The sequence below is a fragment of the Ptychodera flava genome, chromosome 8, assembly GCF_041260155.1.
Source record: "Ptychodera flava strain L36383 chromosome 8, AS_Pfla_20210202, whole genome shotgun sequence".
In the NCBI taxonomy this organism is placed as follows: domain Eukaryota; kingdom Metazoa; phylum Hemichordata; class Enteropneusta; family Ptychoderidae; genus Ptychodera; species Ptychodera flava.
In genome coordinates, this window is record NC_091935.1 from 38,769,407 (window position 1) to 38,781,902 (window position 12,496).

The window sequence follows — 12,496 nt, forward strand, 5'->3', positions numbered from 1 at the left end:
TAAGAAACTATGTGATGATCAGTACATATCCAACTAAAACACCATTAAGTAAGGCTTACATGTAAGTTTCCTTGAAAACGCACCCTTTATTTAAGATGCACAGTTAAATGTTATTCGAAAAACCCAAAGGTAATACAAGTTGCAAGTGCCAGCTTTCACAATTCCTGGTGCTTAATGAACATTTTGATCATTACAAAAATCAAACTATGAGGAGGAGGAGGAGGAGGGGGAGAACATTAAAGCATTTAAAGAATTTAAAGAATTATGTGGACTCTTCAATGTTAAGGATATTTTGCTGACGTTTTACTTGAGACCACATCGTCTGATTATGATGTAAGGTTTACACATTACTGATTGTGTTGTACTTAAAATAAAGACTTTTGAACCACATATATAAAGAAATATTGCAAAACTCTTTCGTTAATATGTGATGCTATTTATATTACATTGTTTAGAGCAACCTTCAATAATACACGAAATCGTAGCCTTCTCAGTTTACATGTTATCTGTACGACAACCTCACATTTCTAAGGAGGATGCTGTGCTGGCGCTGACGCTTTCGTTGTGTATAATTGTTTCCTCTTGTTTTCATACCAGTAGAAGCAGATATAAGATTCATGACATAATGGGAAAAACACATAAAGAGAACAAATGTACATAAACTCAAAAAGTTCACCTTTCACACTTGATGAATTGAAACACCAGTTAGAAGGACAGCCTTAAATTTCAGGTGATATTGCTATTGTGGTCGAAACATCCCATCTGAATATCAAATGAAGAGGCGAGCTACCAGTAGGCATGTAGGGATTATTTTACTAGTGGTCGTTTTGGCTACAAAGTAGTTCACCATTGGACGATGAGTATTGATAATATATCGCTTTTACTGATGAATATAAGAATGAAGACAATAAGCATAGCTAAACACTCAAGTATTGAAAATAATTAATAATAATTAAAGCGTACGATGTGCGAACATCCAAAGAGTTATCGTTGCACAGGTAAACGCACGTGAAAATTCATGTACATGGTGCGTGGTGCTGCATGTCTTCAATTTTAATGTGAGGTTAGACAAAAATTTAGTGTACATTTTCACCAAAACACGCCACTACAATAACCCTATATTTACCCTCTTATATGGCATTACGGTAGCTATCGCCGCAATCCTCTATCATAAAGTTAATATTTACTGAGATGTCGTTTTTAATCAGGAAGACAGTGTATTCGCTTGGAAGAGATGGCTTATTTTCTTTATATGAAGAAGTTCATACCTTTTGATTTTACATGTACACTATGTGATGGGTTGCAAGCCTTGGCTAATATTTTGGGCTAAAACTTACTTTAGGCACAGAAGAAACAAAAATATTCTTGCTTCATGGAAGAAAAATAATGAATATGTATTTTAAAGTTTGAGTTACATGTATCACCCGTTTACAGAATTGAATATTATTAAGCTGAACAATTTTCAACAGCATCGACTTGCAGAAGGCTGACGTTCAATAACAATGGCAATAAATTCATCGTTGTGCAGATATAGAGCATCTAATATCGCTATTATGTAAAGTGACTTTCCTTCAACAAACAGGCTACGATGACATCTTTGAGTCAGGTTGATTCGATCTTCATGTTCTCTCTTTTCCAGTGACACAAATCAAAGAAATTATGGACGTGCCCATCTTAATACACTAGGAAACCAAGAGTTGATGCGACACTGTCAGACTTTGATGTAACAATGCCATCAAACTTGGGTTTCAATAAATGAAAATTTGCTGTCAAGTACTGCTAAAAGATTTGAATTTTAGTAGATCTGTGAAAGCAAAAACCTTTAGAGCGATAGCACATTTAACATCAAAGGCTAGTATAGTTATGAGCTCGTTTAATATTGGAAGTATATTTTGCACTTTAGAAACAAACAGATATATCATGAATCAGATTATTAACGTTCTGACATGATTTAACACACAAGCTTCAATTGCTGAAGTCGTCATACTGTCGGCACCAGTGACCGTAGACGCAAAAACTCGTTTTCTGATTGCCTTGACTGATATGTAACATATTTCGTTTATCAAGGGAGGAAAATAAGTTGTTCTATGCGTAGGGTATAAAATTTGTGAAACTTGTATCAACAGCCTACAATCGAATATGAGTACGAGTGTAAAGCCCTTTGAGTGTCCTCCGGCGATGGTGCGTAGAACGTCTCAGCTTGACCAAACTGCACTTTTATAAGTGTTTAATATATAAAAAAAACTTTTATAAGTGTTTAAAAAGCTCATATATAGAAGAAATTATGACGTTTTTTGACGGCGTTTAGATTTTGTGGTTGGGTTTTGTTAGTAAGTGGCTGGTACTCCTCTAGATTGCACTAGATCATCTCAGTTACGATGAATGCGTTAACAGAGTGTAACTTTTATTTTTGAAGTCTTAATTTACATTGACTTTCATTACTTATTCTGCGGACTTTGTGCAACCTCAAGCCTGCAAGCAAGCCAAAGGACTACATTGGTCTGCCTCACTGTCTGATTTTGGAACTTTGCCTCCTAGTGAGATAAGTCGCCTGTACACCTTTACAGTTTGTATTCTATCCCTTGGCTCAGCGATTAGTTTTAATTTTTTTGTAATAAATTTCATTTAAAAAGGAAACTGCTGAGTTCACCGTTTTGTTCGTTTTCTCTCACGTAATAATATGCATTTATCAACAGATTGGCGTTCAATTTCTCGTGTAGCTGCCTTCCTTGCAAAATGTTTCATTTACGAAAAATATGACCCTTAGTGTAAACTAGGATGCTCACTTTCAAAATGCATATCATACATTCCGCTCTTTCTTGCCAATGTTACAGTGGGTAAATCGGGTGACATGGGTGACTTATGAAGAACTTTTGAGGTTAAGCCAATTAAAGAAGACTAAACGCGTTCGCTTATTCAACTTTATTTCCACTTGTGACGCAAAAAAGACGGTTCGTGAGAGTCTTGGTCATTTCTTCCGTAAACTGATTTTCGTAAAGAACATACGTGGTTCATTTTTACTGTCTATGCTACCTTTAATCTAAGTATACGCCAAGTTGAAGGCCTCGTCAGTAAAAATTGGCTAAATGATTGAATCGGAAAGCTTCAAATACTCATCATTGGATCATATCACATGCATTTTCTGTCATACGGAAAGTACTCTCAGCCATTCTTAGTTTTTTTTTCGCTTAAGACACAATAAAAATATATATCCGCAAAATATTACTGAAGGTGCCTATGTTCCATGATGAAATCAACAACTTTGCATTTCGTTTACAATAACCTCTGAATTCTTCAAAGTGACAGATGCTATGAGGCAAAGTTGGGACGAAAGACTCCAAATTTACTAATTTTCTCTGAGTAATCTTTATAACTGATACGCGTCTTGCTAAACATAACAATTATACTGCGTGTTTGCAAGCTGATGTACTGCCGTTTTACCCTAGATTTGACCAAATGTGAGGGCTACTACTCTATTCCCTCGGCTCCGAGCGATAACTGCATAATAAGGGCATTGTACTTGTAGATCATCAGTCTTATGCACTTAGAAACGATTCAATCGAGTTCATAAATTTTAAAGATACTAAATTGACTGCCCGAATAGCTCACCAAAGACACTGAAAAATAGTATCTGCGGGATGTGTTAGCACACAAGTCATTGTTTGTTACAGTATTCTTTGTACCTGAAACCTCTAACCATCTTCTAATTTTTGCGACGTCTCCCTTCAAACAATTAAGTTGTGCTCACATTGAGAGAATATTTATCAAACATTGGGTGCACTTCAATAATTATTTATCCAATGCGAAATCGAAGGCACTTCTGACTAGATTGAACAGTGTAACTTCTCACACTTTCGAATTTTCAATTTGAAACATTCTTTTACGATTATTGAACAAGTAGATATTCACGCACAACGACGTACAGGTAATATGTGTGACAATTATTCTAATCCAATTCGAGAGCAGTGTGGGGGCGCCCTCCTAAAGCACTTCTTTAAATACTGACGCCAACCTGTGAACTCGAAAGTGCGATATATATTCAACTTATTTGGAATAGGAAAATCTTGACGAACGCGAACCAGAAAGCAAAGTAATTGTCATCCGTCACTAATTCTTAAAACAAGATATGCCCTTATGTCTCGTTTGTTAAGATGTAAATCATATTGCAGAAAATAAGAACAACATTTTGCCATTTTGTAGTACACACAATACAATGCCTTTGATAGGTTACAGAGAACGTTAAAAAACACAGCAAAATCTGTCTCGGATTTAATGGAACATTTAATAATGACACCGTAACTACGACAGAAACATTGTCTATCTTATGACTACTTTCCTTGAGTTCCATCGATGATCTAATGTTTTGCCATTGATAAAACTATGTATTCAAGAAAAATTATGGTAAAATTTGAGGAAGAGTGATATACCTAAAATCATTTGAGTCTGTGGATTATGACTTAAGTGTAGACGATCTACAATCCATATTTGGCACTTGCACCATGTATTTTGGGATTTCTCGGACACTACTGTAAAATAAGATAGACTGTCTGAGATATTGTAAAGATGGATGTAATTTGTAATACCAGGAGCTATAAAAAGGCAATGCTCAACTTTATGTATAATACCAGTGTCATGATAAGACAATTATATCAATAAACATACAGCTCTTATTGCACATTTAAATAACTCATGATCCTATTACCTTTACAAATTTACTAATTCATCATCTTAGACACACATCTGAATTTGACAGAGTCATCTTATAATATAATAATAATAATATCTATTTCTTTAAAACGCACTACACATACGTCTCAGTGCGCTTTACATATTCAAAATTTATAAAATACAAGCAAAGCATGACAAACTTAAAATGTAAAAACAATTAAATTATGCAAAAGACGTACATATATAAAAATTATGAAAATTTCTGCAGAGTAAAAACAGTCAAAATACAAAAAAACACTATTAAAATTCTACAGTAAGTAATAATAATAATAATAATAATATTTAATTCTTAAAAAACGCACTCCACAAACGTCTCAGTGCGCTGAACACAAGTATTTAAAAGATACAAAAACAGCTAAAAACTCAAAAAACTACAATTATGAGTAAAACTTGGTAAAAAGATGGGTCTTCAAACAACGTTTAAAAGAAGTAACATTTCTGGCACAACGAATTTCTGAGGGCAGTGCATTCCACAGCAAAGGAGCACATACCGAAAATGCTCTTTGACCGTAGGACTTATTAAAATATCCGCGAGGATGAGTTAAACGCAATTTCTCAGAAGATCGCAGATTTCTTGACGGTACGTACAGATCAATTAAATCGGTCAGATAAAGCGGTGCATCACCTCTAACAATCTTAAAGTAGTCAATAAAATTTTGAATTGAATACGAGCTTTCATAGGTAACCAGTGTAAAGTAATGAAAACAGGGGTGATGTGGTCGTATTTGCGTGTACCTGTGACGAGACGGCTGCTGCATTTTGAACAGACTGCAGACGGGTCAGCTGGTCATTTGAGATGCCATAGAACAGACTGTTACAATAGTTAAGTCTAGAAGTAACGAATGCATGAATGAGTTTCTCAGTAGTGGCCTTGTCGGGTAATTTACGAATTTTACCGATTCTTGATAAAGAGAATATGCGTTCCTACAAAGTTGACTGATATGTTCACACATAAAGCATCCCTGTTGAGAATAACACCAAGATTCCGAACGAAAGGAGAGGGAGTGATGTTAAGTTCACCAATCCTGAGGTTATTCAGTTCTGCCATATCGTGTTTCAAGCGTGATGAAAATGAATAACTTCAGTCTTGTTATCGTTCAGCACTAACATGTTACTTCTCATCCATCCGCGAATATCATCAACACATATTTCAACACCGGCGCTAACATCTTCAGGTTTATTGCAGATAATGTACATCTGTGTGTCATCAGCGTACATCATGTAGTCAAGATTATGGCCTACTATAATATCCTCTAGTGGTGCTGTGTAGAGCGTGAATAAAATTGGCCCGAGGACAGATCCCTGTGGAACGCCATACTTCACGTGCGAATGATGAGAAAACACAGTTCCAACCTTGACACGATGACTGCGATCGGCAAGATATGATCGAAACCACGAAAGTACTGTACCAGTGATGCCAAATCTAGATCGGAGGCGATGTAATAAAATATTATGGTCGATCGTATCAAATGCGGCGGACAAATCAAGCATGACGAGAAGAACATCCTTCTTTTGATTCAGGGCAAGCATAATGTCGTTATGGACACGTAGGAGAGCAGTCTCAGTGCTATGGTTGGCACGATATGCACTCTGACATCTTGTGAAAAGCTGATACCTGTTGAGATGATCGTACAACTGTTGGGCAACTATACGCTCAAGAACTTTTGATAGGAAAGGTAAGTTGGACACTGGTCTGTAGTTCTTCAAGATATTCTGGTCAAGATGTGATTTTTTCAACAGTGGCCGAATAATAGCTGATTTGAATTGACTTGGAACGATGCCAGACGAAAGTGATGCGTTGAAAAGTTGAGTAAGGAATAGTGCGAGCAGATCGATAGAATCTTGAACGAACTTCGATGGCAACACGTCAAGGTCACATTATTTTGAGGACGACCGCTTTATTAATGTCGTAACATCGTCAACTGATACTGAATCAAAATCGGTGACGATGTGACTCGGTAACACATCGTTCCTCCAGGCGTCAGAGCATTCATCAAGGCCTTCTCGAAGTTTGGAAACCTTGGACTCGAAGAAGTTCAAGAATTTTGATGGCATATCAATATCTTGCCAATTCTTCGCAATGCATAACGCAAACGTTAAAATAAATCAAGCATCAGCGGTTACGGTAAAATGGTGACCCTTCAAAAACATTAGTAATAGTGTTTTACAAAAAGGTGAGTCTTCTAAACTCGCTTAAAACAGTCAACGGAGCTGGCATTACGAATATCAGGAGGCAATGAGTTCCATAGAGAAGGTGCGCAGACAGAGTAAGCTCTCGCGGCCCTATGCCTTGTTGAACATTCCACTGGCACGCGGTGGCACTACGCGTAACGAATCACTCGATCTGAGATCTCTGGCAGGGGTGTATATCTCGATCAGATCCGTGAGATAAAGTGGAGCAACACGATGAACTATTTTAAAGGTCGTCAACAAGATTTTGAATTTAATTCTAGCTTCAACCGGCAGCCAGTGTAGATCATTGAATGCAGGTGTGATACTATCAAATTTTCGAGAACGCAAGACAAGGCGAGCTGCAGCATTCTGAAGTGACTGAAGACGTCCGAGCTGACATTTCCAAACACCATACAAAAGACTGTTGCAGTAATCCAGCTGAGAAGTGACAATTGCATGGACCATCTTTTCTATGGTGGGTCTGTCCAACAATTGATGGATCTTGCCAATTCCTCGCAATGCATAAAATCCATGTGGCTGATATGGTCTTACATCGAGCCGTCGTGGGTAAGTTTCACACCGAGATTGCGAACTGTAGCAGAAAGGGGCAATATCTGACTCGCCAATCCTTAGACTTGAGAGTTTCACTGCATCGGATCTGGAGACGAGACGAAAACTGAACAACCTCTGTCTTCTCATCATTAAGTATAAGCATATTGGATTTCATCCAGCAGCGGATTTCGTTGGCGCATACCTCGACAGAAACTCGAATTTCATCAGGTCTGTTACACACAACATAAATCTGTGTGTCATCCGCATACATCATATGATTAAAACCATGCTGGACTATTATGTCTTCAAATGGTGATGTGTACAGAGTAAAAAAAATCGGGCCCAGAACCGAGCCCTGAGGAACACCATACTTCATGTGTGTACTAGCTGATGCTGCAGAGCCAACTTTGACGCACTGATTGCGATGGTTGAGATAAGACTTGAACCACGATAGAGCTGTACCTGTGACACCAAACCGAAATTGAAGTCTATGAAGTAGTATCTCATGATCAACTGTGTCAAAAGCCGCCGACAAGTCCAGCATGATGAGGAGAACGTCTCTGTACTGTGATGAGCGCGATATGCGCGCTGGAACTTGGAAAACAAAGAGTGATCACTGAGGTAACTGCTCAACAGCGATGCAACAATGCGCTCAAGAACTTTAGATAAGAATGGTAGATTTGATATCGGTCGATAACTCTTCAGGATGTTTTCGTTGAGGTTCGGTTTTTTGAGCAGTGGTCGGGTGACGGCAGGTTTAAAGTGACTGGGCACACTTCCAGATGACAGCGATTCATTGAAAAGATGAGCCACGAATGGACATAGAACACTGGCAAATTTCTTGATATAATTCGCTGGCAGTACATCAAGATCACATGATTTTGGCGCTGCTCGTTTAATTAGGGTATTAACCTGGTCTGCAGACACATTACTGAAAGCTAGAAATGTATGGGATGGTAAAACACAGTCACTGTCAACACTGACACTGGGTAAACCTTCGCGAAGTTTAGAGACTTTTGTCTTATTCAGAAGTAGTTCTTGAATTAATATGGAATTTCCTTCGATGGAATTTGCCAAGTTAGCTCTTTGGCGTGAATTGCCTTCGCATTAGTCAACTCAGCGATGATCTTGAACAGCCTCTTGTTATCTGCCTCTTCAATGCGAATCCTATGGTTATCAGCCTTTAAATCATCACAGCGGCGGAAGTATTCATTCCGCCTTGTCAGGAAAATCTGACGATCAATGTCAAGGTTTGTGGCGCGATATTTTGTCTCCAGTCGTCGCACAGTTTACCGTAGCAATAGTAGCTCTTCACAATACCATGGAGCTCTTACTTTATTAGTCACCACTTTATGCTTGATGGGGCCAAGAGGGTCTAATATGTCCGTGACTGAGTCGATGTAGAAGTTTGATAGACGCTCAATGTCGATATCACGTGGATAGGTGTAGAACTTAGCAGCGATTTCGTCTCGCAAGTCATCGGTGCTCATGTTACGGAAATTTCGCCGCGAGATCCTCACCTTACTGTTTGCCGGACGCTGAACGGTCAAACGGAACATTACATTAAACGATGTATCGGCACGCTGCAAAGAGATCTTCGGAGGGAGAGTCCCTATACCGCTTGGGTAAAAACCGTACTCTTGACGAGACTAGTCATCCCTACACCGAATACAATTGACGACAGCGATTTGCATTGAAGGAGATATCAATACAGTTAGCGGGGAGGGGCATATATTATGCACGCATTGTTCATTAGGCAAAAAAAAAAATTTGTGCTGTTCCGATTACATGGTTTTCAAAAATAGGGTAGGTAGGTAGGGAAATTTTTTTTCATTTTTTTTATTTCTCAATGTGCATTTTGTACGCGTTCAGACAAACTACCAGTGAACAATTTCCTCATGAAACGCACTCAAATTGAATAACAATATATTAAAATAAAATATTCATCAGTAGAATTGAAGTGTGTGGTTTATTAGACTGCCACGGAAATTGACATGGCTGAATAACAATTCTTTGACAGGAAAGTGAACTGTTTATCCAAAGGTAAATCCTCAGCTTTTTGTAGTCACTCGCAAGAAAAACGCACATACTTTACGTTGAAGTTGTTTGTAGCCCCGCCAACCTGCATATTTGTCTGCTGTACTTCCAATCACGGCCCAGCAGCATCACTGGCACATTCAACTCGAATAGTAGTACATTTTACATTCAGAAAAACCTGGATGGTGTTCCTCCAAAAACTTCTTCGAATGTTCGGTTCTGTTTAACAGAAGACAAAATCGACCTTTCTTCGCCATGATCGCATTTGCGAAACAAAATTGAGTACACGTTATGTCCATCGCGAGTCACCATTTTGTTTTAGACGAGGCCTGCTATTAGTAGGGATACCTGGCCCTTTTTTGTTCTTGGTTAAACTTACTTGAATTGTATGTTTTCTTGAAGATCTTGTCTCAGGATTCAAAGAACTGTTTGAATGGTGGTCTACTTCCAGGGTTATGATTTTTTTTAGAATCAAAATATGCTTGATTTTTTTGACAAATGGTCATATGGCTTAGAGTCATTTTGTGGGTATCCCTATGAAAAAATATAGTTGTATAATAACATTAATTCTCAAACTAATCTGCTTTAAAATACTTTTTGTGCAATATATTGTAAGAGTACGGTATAAGGAGCTTTTGTTTTCTTTACACAGAGACTTGAAAATGCCAAAAATTTTGTGAGAGAGTTGAAAATTGGACGGCACCGTGTATACTACCAGTCAAAAAGCTATTTTTCGCCATTTTCAAACTACTGTAACTTTCAGAGTTTTTAAGCTAGCTCTGTCAAATTTTGGACAATTAAACTTGAGTAATAACAAAAAAGAATGAATATATTTTAGATCTGTAAAATTTCTAAATGTTACATTTGAGAAATTCTGATATTCAAAAAACCAAAAATCATAGGAATATGAATAAAATAAGTCATTGTTCAACTGATCAACTCACAGTACAGAATAATCCCCCTGGAGCTGTCCTTTTTTACACAAGAATATTACTCCCCCCTAAAAAGCTGTCATCTTGTTGTACTCAATTTTCCTTTAGCATTGAAATCTAGAGTCAGGGTTATGATTTTTTCCTTTCCTTTCCTTAGATTTTTCATTCTCTCTTCATTTGCCCGTCTTTCAACTTGTCTTGTTTATCAATTCCCGATTCCTGCACTACCCCCTGTCTGTCATTTTCCCCAGTTTACGTCAATGCTGTTTAAAAATAAAGGTTTTGTACATACATTTATTATAATAATAACCATGGCATGCTGACTTTATTCCCATACATCATTGAAAGAGTATTCATTTCTGTTGCCAATATCATTTTGTAAATTTTGTGTAACATCAACAGATGAAAAATGAACACAGTTTCAATGATGTTCGTAAAACTATGAGGGTTAATGTTTGAAAACAGCTGATTGTAGCGTTGGCAGTTAGGGGCTGTTCACGAAGTACGTACGTACGGCAAAATTCACGGTAAATTCCGAACGCACAGAGTTTGAAACTACTCAGAACTGACCCGAACACACAGTTTTTGGTGAAAATTGACCAAAATTTTGCTCGATTTACTATCACAAAACACTTCCGGGTTTTCACTTGGCCTGCATAATATGGCCGCGCTGTGCATGGCGCGGTTCGGAAATGACAACCAGAATGTAAATGAAAGATTACATCAAAAAACGGCCATGAAAATACTTCAAACGTTCCACAAATTTAATATAACAGTTGCTGTTTGGTATACTAACTCCGATTACTGAAAATTGTCCCTGCATTTTAGCGAAAACCTACCTACAAAACGCCGTTTAGGCACTGAACAACATACTGAAAAAAATGCGGCACACAAACGATACAAAGCATCAAAAACGGAAGACGCGTACACAGCATTCAAAGAACTACGAAAGGAATTTAAACAAGCCAAGAAGCTCGCATACAATGAATACCTCGATGACGTACAAGATCAAATAGTAACAAATAGTAAACGCTTTTGGTCTTTCATAAATAATAGACGCAATTCTCGTTCTTTCCCAACGTCTCTTACGCATGACGGGATCAGTGCTGTTACACCACCCGATATGGCTGAACTTTTTAATAGGTATTTTAAGTCTGTTTTTAGTACTGATAATTGTGATGTTGTCCCTGAATGCGAACCTTTTGTTAACGATTGTTTAAACAATGTCATTATTACTGTTGATGAAGTGACTAACATTTTGAACAACTTAAACCCTAATAAGGCTCTAGGTCCTGATGGGATACCGCCAGAGTCATTCGTACTTGTTCACAACCGCTTGCTCTACCGCTTACGTTGATTTTTAACAAGTCACTTCAGACTGGTGTTTTTCCGTCTCTGTTCAAAAGAGGTAATATTGTTCCGGTCTATAAATCTGGCCTTCGTAATGAGGCCTGTAATTACCGGCCAATCTCACTTCTCCCTATTTTTAGTAAAGTTTTTGAAAAAGCTGTCTTTCCCCACATTTATAATCACGTGCAGAATGCACTGGCCGACAATCAGCACGGATTTGTTAGGGGGCGCTCCACTGTCACCAACCTTGTTTCTTACACAGACCATTTATCCAGAGTTATTAATGATCGTGGCCAAGTTGATTCTATTTACCTTGATTTCAGTAAAGCCTTTGACTCAGTCAATCATAGACTTCTACTGCATAAACTCTCCCACTTTGGCATTCATAGTAACATTTTGAATTGGTTCTACTCATATCTTAGTAATAGAGTGCAGCGTGTGGTACTTAATGGGCACTTCTCCTCATGGAGTAAAGTAACTTCTGGTGTACCTCAAGGGTCTCAGTTAGGTCCGCTTCTATTTGTTCTCTATGTTAATGATATTAGTTCTTCAGTTTCAAGTTTAATGTCATTGTATGCAGACGACTCAAAATTGTATAGGCAAATTTCTAACAACTCGGACTGCAGTTCTCTCCAACAAGACCTTAACCACATTGAGAGATGGTGCACGACATGGAAACTAAAACTGAATTTAAAAAAGTATGGTAATTTCCTTTACGAACAAGA

At 37.8% G+C, this 12,496-nt stretch overlaps 1 protein-coding gene across 1 annotated transcript in view; it reads left to right on the plus strand.

Annotated features, from left to right (window-relative positions):
• Positions 1-12,496, plus strand: part of LOC139139312 (cubilin-like) — a 250,854-nt gene that overhangs the window by 179,970 nt on the left and 58,388 nt on the right. The gene's annotated exons all lie outside the window — the stretch shown is intronic.